Genomic DNA, 13,081 nt, shown 5'->3' on the forward strand with positions numbered 1-13,081 from the left:
TTTGGCCCCAGCTACCACTAATTATGTGACACTGGGCACAGAACTAAATCTGCCAAGCCCTTAACCATCAAATGAACTGGTTGAACCATCCTTTTTTTTTTTTTTAATTTTTTTATTTATTTGCGAGAGAGAGAATGAGAGACAGAGAGCATGAGAGGGAGGAGGGTCAGAAGCAGACTCCCTGCTGAGCAGGGAGCCCGATGCGGGACTCGATCCAGGGACTCCAGGATCATGACCTGAGCCAAAGGCAGTCGCTTAACCGACTGAGCCACCCAGGCGCCCTGAACCATCCTTCTTAATGGACTTGAAGTTACACAGTTTCCCACATTTAACATTTTGAAATGCAGATGTGTTTTATAATTGATGATCCTACGATTACTATGGGCCCAGCGGCAGTCAAGATGTACTTGACATTGCCTATGAATGCATAAAATCAAAAGAACCAGCTTCAAAACTAGAAGAATGGGTGTCAGGGATTTGGGAGAAAAAAAAATCCCAGGGATTTGTAAAAATAGTGGACTTTTAAAACCTAATGGGGAGTGAGACAGGTGGCAACTCAGGCATGTTTAGCGACACTCTCAAAGGAAGATGCAGGTTAAGTTAGTTCCACATAATTACAGAGTGGGCTTAAGTGCCCAGCAGTAATGGCTTATAGTTCTTTTACAGGTTTTTTAAAAAATTACCACTCTTGATGGCACAGAGGAGATACTGGGTGGAAAAAAACAGACATTCATGATTGTGAATCAAAGGTATATATACAATGGAATATTATGCAGCCATCACAAAATGAAATCTTGCCATTTGCAATGACATGGATGGAACTAGAGGGTATTATGCTAAGAGAAATAAGTCAATCAGAGAAAAGACAAGTATCATATGATCTCGCTGATATGAGGAATTTGAGAAACAAGGGGAAAATGAAACAAGACGAAACCAGAGAGGGAGACAAACCATGAGACTCTTAATCTCAGGAAACAAACTGAGGGTTGCTGGAGTGGAGGGGGGTGGGAGGGATGGGGTGGCTGCGTGATGGACATTGGGGAGGGTGTGTGCTATGGTGAACACTGTGAATTGTGTAAGACTGTAGAATCACAGACCTGAACCCCTGAAACAAATAGTACATTATATGTTAATAAACAAAGTGATTCAAAAAGTTACACTCGAAATGTGAAGAACTTTTAAGAATATTAATCAATTCATTTCAATTGCATGCCCAGGGTGATCTATAATTTTAAAAATCTATTCATAGCAGCTTTATTTCAAAAAGCCAAAAACTGTAAATAAACTGAATGATCATTGGTGGGTGAATGGAAAAACAAATCATGGCATATCCACACTATGAAATCTATTCAGAAGTAAAAAGGAATGAACTACTGAAACACACAACATGGATGCACATCAAAATAATTATATCGAATGAAAGAAGCCAGACCCAAAAGAATGCATAGGGTATGACTCCATTTATCTCAAATGCTAGAGACTGTAATTTATATGACAGAAAGCAAATTTGTAGTTGCTTGGGGATGGAAGAGAGAGAGGTAGGGAGGGGCAGAGGAAGGGATCATGAAGGGACATAAGGAAAATTCTGAGTTATATATATGTTTATTCACTACCTTGATGTGGTGGTTTCACAGGTGCGTGCTTATGTTAAAATTTAGCAAACTGTACACTTTAAATATATGCAATTTTTGTATGTATGTTAAAAGATTTCAAAAAAGTCTACATGTAAGTCTAAAACTGTTCTTTCAATAAAGTGAAAATTATATTTTTAAGGAAGCAAGCATCATATTTTAGCTGGTAGCATTTTTTTCCTTAGTGGTACATAAAACGTTGATGTGTTTTAAATTGGTGATATCTTAGACCTGGTAAGATTCTGTTTGTATTTCTAGTCCAGGATTCTACAACTGTACTCCTAATTTCACATCTTTCTATGAAACTGACTTGCTCTCCTGATTTTCTAGATCATACCATTAACCTACCAGTCATACACTTTAAAAACTTGGACCACCCTTCAATTCTCCCTCTTCTTTCCATGGCCACTTGGTTAGCATCTCCTGTAGATTGACTGCACAGAACTTTTTGTTTGTTTTTGTTTTCATTTTTTCAAGATTTTATTTATTTATTTGACACACAGAGAGAGAGAAGCAGACTCCCCGCTGAGCAGGGAGCCCAATGCGGGACTCGATCCCAGGACGCTGGGATCATGACCTGAGCTGAAGGCAGTCGCTTAACCGACTGAGCCACCCAGGCGCCCTGCACAGAACTTTTCACACCACCCCTTCTTCCTGTCTCTCTTGTTTTGCATCTTTGTCCTTTGGGCCCAAACTATCATAATGGCATCTTGAAAGGTTTCTGTTCTTCCCCGTAAGCCACTAGAACACCACAATCAGGTCATCTCTCTTTACACTGCTAAAAAGCCACTTCTCTGGGTAAGGACTTCCGATGGCTCCCTCTTGTCTACAGAATGAAATTCAGACAGTCTAGCATCCAAAACTCCCATAATTTGGCGTCAGTTTGCACTTTCTGCTTTCTGTCTTCATTACTTTCCCAGGGAGTTACTCTACTCCAGCCAAAAAGGCTTACTGGCTCTCTGTGATAGGTAGAATAATGACCGCCCTACAGATGTCCAAATACGAATCCTCTAGGACCTGGGAATGTGTTACTTTACATGGCAAAAGGGACCAGGTGGGTTAAATCAAGGATCTTAAAATAGGGAGATTATCCTGGATTATCTGGGTGGGTCCAACAGAATCACAAGGGCTCTTAAAAGCAGGAAGAGGAAGGCAGGAGAGCCAGAGGAGATGTGATGACAGAAGCAGAGGGTCGGAGTGATGTGATTGCTGGCTTTGAAGACGGATGAAGGGGCTGAGAGCCAAGAAATGTGGCCGGCCTCTAGAAGCTGGGAAAGAAAGGGAAATGGATTCTCTTCTAGAGCTTTCAGAAAGGAGTGCAGACCTGCTGACACCATGACGTTAGCCCAGTGAAACCAGTCTTGGATTTTTAACCTCCAAAACTGTAACATAATAAATCCTTGTTGTCTTAAGCCACTGAATTTGTGACAGCAGCAATAGGAAATGAATACACCCTCTTACCCATATATTTCCATTTTTCGAGATAATTGTTATGGATATCTTCTGTTTGCCCTTCTACATCCACTCTCCACCTTGCTCTGTGCCCCAGGAATATAATGTATTTATACTGCATCCATGGGCTCTCTTGTTCTTGGGCTTACGTTTGGCCAGCACAGGCCCTGGCAAGAAGCTGGAGGGCAGGGAGAGACGGAGGTTGGTCCAGAAGGCCCCATCTCCTCTCAGGCAGCTCTTTATATTCAGCTGCTCTCCCCTTCAGCGGACTTCAGGCCTGGGGGTGGTGAAGGGTCTCTGCTGTGGCTAGCACCAGATTTCTGCCTTACTGGATTCCCTAAACCCACCCTACCTCTTTGTAAATAGCCTCTTTATTAAAACTGTTTCAAATGATCCAGTTTGAGTGTGTCCTCTGTTTCTTGTTGGGACTTTGGCTGAGATGGTAATATTCCTTGGAATGCCCTTCTCTATTCTCATGGCCTATCCATGGGCTCTGCTTTTGAGACCTGGCTCAAATCCCAGCTCTTCAGGACCACAGAATGTCAGAGCTGACTGAGGCCTTAGAGATCATGCAGTCCAGCAGCATAGATGGTTTTTCTCTCACTTCCCTGCTCACTCTATCTTGGCAATTCCTCTTCCTCCACTTTAGGTGCTGGCATCCTCAATAGTCCTGTTTTAGCATTTCTCTTCTCACACTATCATTCTCCCTGGGGAACTCACTGTCTCCAGAGTTTTAACTATAATCCATATGTTAAAGACCCCTAAATCCCTATCTTTGTCCTAGACTTTGTTCCTGAGGGCTAGATCCAAATATTTCTAACTGCCAAACCAACATCTTTACTTGGCTGCCTCCAGCACCTCTGAGGACTCTCATCATTTGTCCTACCAAACGGCTTCCTCTACTCTAGAATTTCCAGTTGGTGCCAAGAAACCAGGGAGCCATCCTTGACACCTTCTTTTCCTTGTCTTCCCCGCCCCCTCCCCATCAATCACCAAATCCTGTCCTTACCTAAACGTGTTAGAATCCACCTACTGGACTTGTCTGTACTGCCACATCCAGCCTTACCCACTCTCCATCCATTCTCCACACAAATGGTCAAAATGATTTTTTTTTTTAAGATTTTATTTATTTGACAGAGACAGACACAGCGAGAGAGGGAACACAAGCAGAGGGAGTGGGAAAGGGAGAAGCAGGCTTCCCTCAGAGCAGGGAGCCCGACGTGGGGCTCGATCCCAGGACCCTGGGACCATGACCTGAGCCGAAGGCAGACACTTAATGACTGAGCCACCCAGGCGCCCCCAAAGTGATCTTTTTTAAACAAGTTTGCCCTTTTTTAAACAAACTTAAAGTCCTCCAGCGGCTTCCAATTGCCTTGAGGATAAGGATCAAATTCACAGTATGGCCCCTGTCATCCTCATCAACCTCATCCTGCACCACACTCTCTATCTCCTCCTGGCTCCAGCCTCCTGGACCACTTCCAATTCCTGGATCGTGCCTTATGCTGCTCACTCTGCTCAGAGCACTAGTTACCCCCACCCTCCTCAGTTGGATGCTGTCTTAATTCATCTTCTGGTCTCATGTAAGCTTCAATTCCTCAGGGAGGCCTTGTTCAGACACAGAGACAAGGTCTGGGTCACTTCCCTCCCCCATGGCATAACCCTTGATCACAGCTCTTGACTTTATTATCATTGCTTGTTTTATCTCTGTCTTCCTCACTAATCTCTGTAAGGACACAGTCTTTTTTTTTTTTTAATTTTATGTAAAGGTAAGAGGGAGAAGCAACTCCGCACTGAGCAGGGAGCCCAATCCAGGGCTCCATCCCAGGACCCCGGGATCATGACCTGGGCCGAAGGCAGACACTTAACCAACAGAGCCACCCAGGTGCCCCAACATAAGTCTTGACCCAAAGTAGGCATCCAACAAATGCAAATGAAGAAAATGAGCACAGAGGTGAAGTTACCCACTGGTCCAGAGTTCATTCCATTTTTTGCAGTGCCTCTACTCTGTGTCATAGAACTTTCTGAGGCCACATAAGACCACAGAAATTGCTCCTCTTCCTAAATTCACACTGTCTGTCACCAATTTGGTGTTCATCTCTTGCTTTCTTGTTATCTTTTCATGTTCGTTACATATATGGTTTTCTCTTCAGCTATACCACAAACTCCCAGAAGACAGGGACAACATGGTAATTCTTTATAGTCTTAGGCTTCTCAAGCTCAGGTTTGTATATTCATTCAACAAGTATCTACTGAAAGCCTATCGTTTCCAGATACTGCTGGGACAACAGCAGTGAACAAAACAAATGGTATCCTGTGCCCCAACCAAACTTACAGTTTAGCAGGGCAAGTAGTTACAATAACATGTTAATACTATGTAACAGTACCTGTTAAGACAAATTGCATATGTTGCATAAATGAGGGGGTGTCAAAGTCAGAGAAGAAAAAAATAGTGCATCCTCCCGGAGCACAACTTTGACTTAAGATTTGGGGGAGAGCCAGTTACAACTGTTTAATACAAAATACAGATATACTGTGGAGAAGAATGCAGCATTCACCGGGCTTTTAAGGTCAAATTGCAGATTTCTGGCTCATGGCTGGCTGGCCTGTTTTAGCCCCCGCCTGGGCCCCACAAAGGTTCACATCTGTTCTCTCCTGTTAGAGATGCCACAGTGGAAAGTCTGCACAAAGCACTGCAGCAGCCTCACCTCCAGCAGAGTGTCTGTCCCATGGCAAGCACTCAACATGCAACAAGATACTGACATACATGCTGGGATGAAGCAAGTGCCCAGCAAGGCTTTCCGGAGTCCAGGTGGGAATGTACACCAAGTCAGTTAGGAAGATGGAAAACAGGAGTTAGGACTAGAGCTGAAGGAAGAATGCTTGGGCCGCCCATTAACTCTTCTGTTACCCAAAGACACAGGCTCTAGGAAGGAAAACAAGGGGTATAGCTTTCTTTGCTTCTCTTTCCACTTCCTTATTCATATAACTGCAGTATGAAAGAGGAAAATCAGATACCACACCAAGTGCACAGCCTTTGGCCCTGCCTACACACAAAGACTTGGAACCAAAGCCAAAACAAGCAGCCCTATTTATTAAGCCCTGTCCAAACCAGAGACTAATTTTTGCAAAAGAATAAACAAAAAATACTCTTAAAAACCTAGTGAAAAGTTTTTTAAACTGGCAAAACAGTACCATAAGTCATGTCGGAGGACATAGATTTCTAGGAAAGTTACATAGGACTACACATGGAAAGGACATACATCACACTGGGCGGGGGAGGAGGTTGCCTGGAGAAGGGGGGCTCGGGCTTCAACTACAGTGGTGATGATTTATTCCCAGGTAGGGGTAGGGAAATGAGAAGTTATTATTCTCTATTATAAATCTTCAATATTTCATAATAGTTCTTAAATAATCAGTGAACCAAACTGCATAAGGGTCAAATCTACATTTTCTAAAATTAGTAAATTAGAACAAAATCAACATTATCATCATATCCTCCAACAAGACATGAGTTGTTCCTATATATTTAATTCCTTTCTAGCTGTAGGCAAATACAAAAACATGTACAAAACACATAGCCTGTGTTTTGAAATCTAGCTATTTGGGGTTTTTTTAAAAGATTTTATTTGAGAGAGAGAGAGAGTGCAGGAGCACAAGCAGGGGAAGGGGCAGAGGGAGAAGACTCCCCACTGGGCGGGGAGCCAGACATGGGGCTCCATCCCAAGACTCTGGGATCATGACCTGAGCTAAAGGCAGACGCTTAACTGACTGAGCCACCCACATGCCCCAAAATCTAGCTATTTGAAGATGGTCCAGTCATGTCTGTTTCTCTCTCTCTCTTTTTTTTAACAACCAAATGGCTCCTGTCATATTCTGGGAATACTTGCAGGGGATGAAGGACAGAGAATGGGGCGGGATAAGGAGGAATTTCAGGCAAAAAGTATGACAGGGCAATTGAAGGGAACAAGCTGAAAGGGAAATGAGGAACAGATCTTACCAGAATGAAGAGTTTGTATCTTTTTTCTTTTTTAAGATTTTATTTATTTATTTGACAGAGAGAGACACAGCGAGAGAGGGAACACAAGCAGGGGGAGTGGGAGAGGGAGAAGCAGGCTTCCCACGGACCAGGGAGCCCGATGCAGGGCTCGATCCCAGGACCCTGGGATCATGACCTAAGCAGAAGGCAGACACCTTCTGCGCCACCCAGGTGCCCTGAAGAGTTTGTATCTTGAGACTGTGTGGTCTTAACTTCCCAAACTTGCCACACAAAAGTTGCCATAGCTCAAATTTTGCTTGAAAACAGTCTTCTTTTAAAACAATGTGCCCACCAGTGAACCACCCCCACTCCAGGTTCAGAAGACTTAAAGCAGGGGCCTTGGAGTCAACCAGCACTGGGTGTGATCGTTACAGGTCTGTGTGTGATCGTTACAGGTCTGTGGGCAAGTGAAACCTCTCCAAGCCTCTGTGCTCTCCTCTGTAAAACAGGCAAAGAACAGTATTTATCTCAGAAGGTGGAGGGGATGCTTAATGTGATAATGTGTATACTAGGCATTGTGCCTAGTACACACACATACACGCCCTCAGTCAAAGCCATTTCTCTTTTGTCCTTGGTCTGGGAATAGTCTTTTATTTGGAGTATCTGTTCCCTCTGTTATCCTTGTCAGGATCTGTTGAATATAGAGAGGCAGCATCTTCTAAGAGCCCTGGGTCAGCGTTACCAGGTGTAGTGAGCCACCATGTAGAGGCTGGCCAAAGGAGGAGATAGGTTTCCACCTGGTAGGAAGCAGCCAAGCACTTCCTGGTTGAGGCAGAAGCTCATTAGCATGGAAGTCTTAGACTCTGCCCAGACTGCTACCTGGTTTCTAATTCTCTTGGCAGATCCTACTTCCTGCTGCTGCCTTATCCCTTTGTCTGGCCCCATTCTCTGTTTTCCGAGGAGTTCCTATTTCCCGACTTCCAGCTCCTTGTCTCGCACGTGGGTATCTGTGTCTGTTAGTTCACCTTGCTTTCAGGAATTGATGGCTTCTCACTTCCTGACTAGCACACTATGTTCTCTACTTCCTGTCTTTTGATTCCCATGCCTCCCTGGCTCCTGCCTGCTTATGTAGTCTTTGACTCACCTATCTTATCTCTTACTCTGGTCTCTGTACTCCAGCCAGGTTTTGACCAACGTTTTGTTGTACCGTACTGGTACTATGTGTACCTTGACTCACGACTGCTTATCAAGATGATGTGCACAAGACTTAGCGAATGGTATGGAATGGGCACTGCCCTGTCAGAATGGCTGTCAGCTCTAAACAACAGGGATGGCTGTCCCTGCACATACTGGCTGAACAGCAGCCCAGCTTACTAGACTCTAGACCCCTCCAGCTGCTCTGATGAGAGGCCTTGTAGGGCTGGTACCTCAGATTTGCTCCTTACTCATCTCCAGGCTTGGCACAGCTGGCCTTGTGCCCTGTTTCATGAGCTCCTATTACCCACGGTCCTAGAACTGACCTTCTCGTTGCCACTCTATCCAGAGGTCAGTAGGGGAAACCTGGCAACATACTTAAAGAGATGGATAGCACTGATGCCGAAACAGGAGGCAAAACATAAAAGCATGTATATTCCAGGTATAGCAAAAGTCTCTCTCTCTTTTTTTTTTAAGGATTTTATTTATTTATTTGACAGAGAGAGACACAGCGAGAGAGGGAACACAGCTGAAGGCGGACGCTTAAGGACTGAGCCACCCAGGCGCCCCATAGCAAAAGTCTCTTTGCAGCAAAAGGCTCTGTATAAAATTGTGCTGTATCTTAAGAGTTGATTTTGTTTTCCTCTGCACATGCCTTCTACGAACCTCTTCGAACCACTTATAGTCTATAAGAAACCATTTGGTTGTATGTGATTTACAAATAAAGAGAATGAGAGGAAACCCTACACCTTCTGTTCCGTCAAAAGGCTGGATCTGTTCTTTCCCCCAACACTCCCCTAACTCAAAATATAAAGATCTACTACCAGGAACTTCCTTCTATACGGACATAAATTTTGAATGTAGAGAGGAAAGGGACAGTGTTTTCAGAATGATTCTTGAGTAGAACTGGCATTTCAAAGGTTTGGGAATTATTAATGCTTTGAGGTTGGAATTAGGGGATGCAGTATCTTTTTTTCTCCCTTTCTTTTGTTTAAAGTAGGTTCCACACCTAATATGGGGCTCGAACTCACAACCCCGAGGTCAAGAGATGCATGCTCTATCCACTGAACCAGCCAGGCACCCCAGGGGATGCAGTATCTTAAGAATAAATGATTGTGGGGTGTCTGGGTAGCTCAGTCGGTTGAGCATCGCCTTTGGCTCAGGTCATGATCCCAGGGTCCTGGGATCGAGCCCCACGTGGGGCTCCCTGCTCAGTGGGGAGCCGGCTTCTCCCTCTCCCTCTGCCTGCCACTTCCCCTGCTTATGCTCTCTTTCTCTCTGTCGGATAAGTAAATAAAATCTTAAAAAAAAAAAAAAAAGAATAAATGATTGACAGTAGCCAAAACAAACCAAGAAAGGGAACTTGCCCTGAGCCCACTTACACCTCCAATAGGACTTAAATCCTGGAAACTCAAAGCCACAGATTCACTGCAGCTGTGTGTCACTAACCACCTAGTTCTCTTTATGTACTCTCTAATTTCACTGCTCTCTCCCACTTTAATTTAAAAAGTCCACACTTACAGAAAAGATAAAAGAACAGTATAACAAACACCTGCGTACCATTGTCTTAGATTCACTGTCATTTTGCCACATTCCTGAGCTTGCTCCCCCACCCTTAGACTTGTTGCCCCTGAACTACCTGAAAGTTGCAAATATCACGACACATTTCCTCTAATACCTGCACCTCACACGAAGAACCACAGTGTCCTACATAACCACAGTACCACTACTGTGGGTAAGAAAATGAAAATTCCATCATATTATGTAATATGCAGTCCATGTTAAAATTTTTCCAATTGTCTCCAAATCACCTTTTAGAGCTTTTTTTTTTTTTTTTTTTCTGATCTAGGATCCAAAGTTCATACATCTGAAATGGTTGTTACATCACTTGAGTATTTTAATCTACAAAACTCCACACTCCCAAACTCGACTTTCCAGTCTTTTTGGCAGGAACACTGCATAGGCGAAGTCATGATCTTATTGCATCCCAACAGGAGACTCCTACTAGATGCTGGTAAGCTTGATCACTAGGCAGAGGTGATGACCTCCTCCTGTTTCCATTGTAAGGACATATTTTCTCGAGGTAATCCATGGTGAGATAATCCTATTCTCCAACAACCTCTCACTCAAAGGTTTTGAACCCATGGATGAGTCCTTGCCTGAATCGGTTATGTTAGGGTTTGCATAGCACTGGTTTTCTGGTTCTTGTATTCCTTTCATTGTGTATTATTCAAACAATGACCCATCAGTACCCATCCTCTCTTTCCTCAGTGCATATACTCTCTGGTTACTTCTTGCTGGGGCTTTCCCCCATGTCCTTGCTGACCACATCTGACCACTTTAGTCTAGACCCCAGGAGCCATTTGCTTCTCCATCTACCAGCCCATCTCACAACTTCACCTTCAGCAAATTAAAAACAAAAACAAACACATGCTGCCTACCAATTTACAGTTCTGTAAAAATTAAAATGGCTATAATACGTATTTATTGGGTTAGACTGAAGAAAGTAGAGAAAATCAGTTGCTTTTTTTTTTTTTTTTAATCAGATTACCTAAGCCCTGAAAAATCTTTCCTCCTCACTAGGGTAAAGCCACTCGTTCTGTCACAATCAGGCTTTTTGTAATGGTGTTGAACATAAGCAACCGCATATCTTCAGTCCCCTGATATGAGAATCTTGGAAGAACAGAGGTTTAGAAATCATGTAGCCCAAACGCCCCATTTTACACGGATAGACAGACTCAGAGAGGTGAAAGGGCTTGCCCAGAGTCCCTCAGCTCCTTAATGGTAGAGCTAGGACAGAAACCTGATTTGAAAAATACCTCCTCTGATGTTCTTTTTCTTCCCTTCTCAAGTGCCTTGTGATTCGGCTGTTTAATGGGCAAGATAAAGCCGTAGCATTCACGACCTCCTTCATTGCTAATTTGCATTTTGCCTGCATCACCTTCCCACCTTGGAACGGTTTAAGTAGCCTTTTATTAATATTATTATTTTTAAAATCCATCTTCATTTCTGCGGATCAACAGGGAAAATTTAGGAAGACTCAGGGAGCACATGCTACCATGACCTTAACCAGGAAAAAAAATAAAGGTCTCGAGGACCTGCATCAGGCCGCTCCCTGAACGCCGCTTTTCCAGAGGCTGAAACGCCCTGCGGGTGACAGCTCCAGGGATCTTAAGACGCCAGCCGGAATGCATCCTTCCCCGTCGCCCGCTTTAACGATGCAGTGAGAGGCACCGGGCTCCAGGAGCCTGTCTAACGTTCACAGGAGAGGGGAAAGTGGGGAACAAAGCCCAGCGTGGAAAAACCCAGCCGCGCAGCGCGAGGAAGGCAGGAGACCGCGCCCTCACTGCAGCGGCCCGGCGGGCTGCCGAGGCTGCGGAGCCGCAGTGCGGAGCGTGGGACCCACACCCCCGCAGGGGCCTCCTGCCCGCGCCGCCCCGCACAGCCCGCCCGGCCGCGGAGGCTACAGGCGGCCCTGGCTCTGGGCACTCGCCCGGCCGAGCGCGGACGGCGCGGAGCATCCTCCAGCCCGCTGGGAGGGAGCCGCCGCCCCGCCTGGCGGGCGGAGGTCTGCACACCGCGCCTCGCCCCGGCCGCCCCCCCACTCCCCTCCCCGCGCGCTCACCCGTCCGTGCGCCCATCCCGGAGCCGGCGGTGCGGGCAGTCGGTCCGTCCGCCCGGAGGTAGCGGGGACCGCCGGGCAGGGGCGGCGCCGCGGTCGGGGCGAGCGCGGCGATCAACAGGCGGCTCCCCGCCGGGCGCGGCGCCGAGGGCGCGGCGGCAGCGGAGCAGCCTGGGAAGCGTAGTTCGCGGCGACGCGCGGCGGCCGCACGGAGGCGGGACCCCCTGCGGTGTCCTCCCCTGCAGGTGTCCTCTCCCGGACTCTACGTCCCGACCCCGCCACCGCTCTGCAGGCGACGAGGACCTCAGCCTTGGGAAAAGGCTGTGCAGGCTCTTTTGAGAAGCTCGGGGCTACGGATAGGATGGGTGGCAAAGGCTTTTCAAGCCTGTGAGGAGCAGTTGGGTGAGTGAACATCCTTACGCGGAAGCCTTAAGACCTAGTTTTTACTGGCTTTACTGGGCCTGGGGCGGGGACGGGGGAAGGAGTAGTAGCTGGAGTAGATGCCTGAAAGGAGGGAGGTAAGCAGGTGGGGTTGAGCGAGGCTGATTTAACGTTTGGGGGTTAGGGTATTGAAGAGCTCGTGCACACGCAGTGGCTTTTACTAGATGTTAGACTGGACAACGCAGCCTCTCTCGAGTCTTAGCATCCTCATCTGTAAAATAGACTTAAAGCCTGAAGATACATTGTGAGGACTAAACCCATATTAAATGGTGCATATATGAAAGCACCTGTGTTGGGCACTTAACACATCCGCAATAAAGTTCCTTCCTTGGAAGTTACGGGGTGTTCCTGGGCACACTTCTTGCCTGGAAAGCCCTACCTATAATACTAAGTTAAAAACAGGTGAGCTTCATTGGGCTGGACAGATAAATGTTAAAACCCACCTCGCTTGTTATTGTCAGCCGTTTAGCCAGTTCACTTCATCCCGGAACGTACTGAAATGTTCTCTCTGCCAGGTCCTTGGGAGCTACAAAGATAGAGAAAATACGCTCTTGTCTCTGAGGCAAGAAAGCGGGGTGGGGTGACATTGGACTAAGACCGAAATTCCTAAAATACGTGGCATAATGGGATTATCTTCCAGAAGCTTTCTCTAATTAGATGTGCTCTCACTCCTTTTTGAACCTCTTTTGCATTATTCTAGTGCAACTCTTGTATGTAGCATTTATCTGGACAGTTTAAGTATGTTGACTTTTGTAAGTAGCCACC

At 45.9% G+C, this 13,081-nt stretch overlaps 1 protein-coding gene across 3 annotated transcripts in view; it reads right to left on the reverse strand.

Annotated features, from left to right (window-relative positions):
* Window positions 1-12,037, reverse strand: part of TMOD2 (tropomodulin 2) — a 47,733-nt gene extending 35,696 nt beyond the window's left edge. For all 3 annotated transcript variants that reach the window (XM_064570474.1, XM_045900067.2, XM_045900068.3), the window contains exon 1: window positions 11,879-12,037. The gene's annotated coding sequence lies outside the window, so the exon portion shown is untranslated. The remainder of the gene's footprint in view (window positions 1-11,878) is intronic.
* Between the last annotated feature and the right edge of the window lie 1,044 nt (window positions 12,038-13,081).

This window comes from Mirounga angustirostris, unplaced genomic scaffold (assembly GCF_029215605.1).
Source record: "Mirounga angustirostris isolate CCGP_5_RB_7025 unplaced genomic scaffold, mMirAng1.0.hap1 SCAF_9, whole genome shotgun sequence".
NCBI classification, from domain to species: domain Eukaryota; kingdom Metazoa; phylum Chordata; class Mammalia; order Carnivora; family Phocidae; genus Mirounga; species Mirounga angustirostris.